We start from the raw sequence: 1,876 nt of genomic DNA, 5'->3' as shown, positions 1-1,876 counted from the left end.
CATTCCTGTAGTTCTTTTGGGAAGTTGCTACATGAGAAATGCTAAAGTGTAAAGTTCAGTAACTCATGGGAAAACAAAGCCTCTGCTAGTAATGCCTGCACTCAGTGTCAATACATACTACTTAAAAAAACAAGGTTAATGGTCCAGTTGTATCGTCAGTCTAGAAAGGAGGGTTTTTTGATAGCCTCTTATCTTTTTGGCTAGGCACAGACATGACATATAAACCTGCTTAAGCAATCAGAAACTGGTTTAAGCCCGTAACAAAACGTAAGTTCAGTGTGCATAAACCAGCTTCAAAATGGCTGAAACTGGTTTAAGATAAACCTTGTTGAATGTAGTATCAGACTTAACTGATTTGGGTCAAACCAGTTTATGCAATGTCTGTCCCAGACCCCTTCCTCATTTAAGTTAACCCAGAGTCCCCAGCATCCCAGACGCTTTGCAGCCCTGAGCTGGGCTGGGCTGGGCTGTCTGCTCCAGAGAAGAGGGCTGGCCCCATCCCTCTGCTCCCTAACCAGAGCTCCAGCAGAGACTGCAGGCACAGCAGGGTCTGCCTGGCTTGCCCCTGCCCCACACCCCCTCACTGCTAACTGGTCAAGCAGAGATACCCAACTCCCTCCTTCCCTCTCTCCCATCTCCCACAGTAGGACCCCAGCCCAATGGACCCTAGGCATGTGGTAAGCTAGCTAATGCTGAGAGGTGTCTCCGTGTGTGTGTCTCCAATTTCACTGGGACAGGAAGACAGAACAGTGCCTGCTTAGGCTTTTAGGAGCTAATCAACAGGTTAGCTGGTAATGACCCTCCAGTCCTTCCTTGCAAAAAACTGAGAGAGGTTTTTATTTTGTTGATGGGCTGATAAATGCTGTGTTATGAGGTCCCTGCTGGTTCCCTCACCTGTCAGGTTTGTAGTATGAAGAAGGAGGGAGAGGGAGATTGAAAAGCTCAGTATCACCAACAGATGCATTCACTGCACCCCTCCCCACCTTTGCCTCAGAGTCCTAGCCAGGGGCTGGGGGCTGGCAACACACCTGCCCCCTGAGCAGGGAGTGGGGAAAAGCCTGGGACTGTGCAGGCTGGGTGGGGGTTTAAACCACTCCCTAACTGGAGGTCCTGCTGACGCCTGGCCATGCCCCAACCCACTCCCAGCTCAGCACTTTGGAAGGAAAGAGAGGGCTGCTCCAGCACCCCCTGGCTTCTAGCCTGGGCCACCGCAGGAATGTGTCTGCATTTCCTCAATCCAGAGGGAATGTCTGGGCAGTTGCAAATTGATTCAGTCTAGGCAGGTTAGACTAATCTGCAAAGATTGAGCCAATTCAGGCTCTGGCTTTTTGAATGTCTGTCCCTAGCCTATAAGACAGTTGTAGGTGGAAGCAGGTTTGCCAGCTGTCCTGGCAACTGCTGGAGAAGTTCAAATTTTGAGCATTTCCTCATATCCTGGTCCCATTTTGAATAATACAGCTAGAGGAGATATGCTAAAAAGCTGAAGGATTTATTGCACTTGGAGTGAAGTACAGGTACAAACCCGAGCAGGGCTCCTAGAAGATTTTTCAGCAAGGCTGTTTTAGGATTTAGTGAAACAGTTTTTTCCCCACAAACAACTGACCAGGGCAGTAAGGGGCCACAGAATTCCTTTAGCTTGCATTTCAGAGTCGCTGTCAGTTTAGGGTTGTGTTTCCCAATAGATGAACAGATGTTATTCCACTGGAACTCTGTAATAGGCAGAATTAGATCTCTGGAGCTATATTCTCACGACACAGACAATCTTCCTTTTTGATGCTGGTGGAACTGCACCTCAGAAAAGTTGGGGAAGGAACTCTTTTTAAAACATTACAGTCTCAACTGCTTGCAGACACATGCATGCACATCTGTATAAACT

Source organism: Alligator sinensis, unplaced genomic scaffold (genome assembly GCF_000455745.1).
Source record: "Alligator sinensis unplaced genomic scaffold, ASM45574v1 scaffold288_1, whole genome shotgun sequence".
Taxonomy (NCBI): Eukaryota; Metazoa; Chordata; order Crocodylia; family Alligatoridae; genus Alligator; species Alligator sinensis.
The sequence above is the reverse complement of the archived record's forward strand: the minus strand, read 5'-3'. Positions refer to the sequence as shown.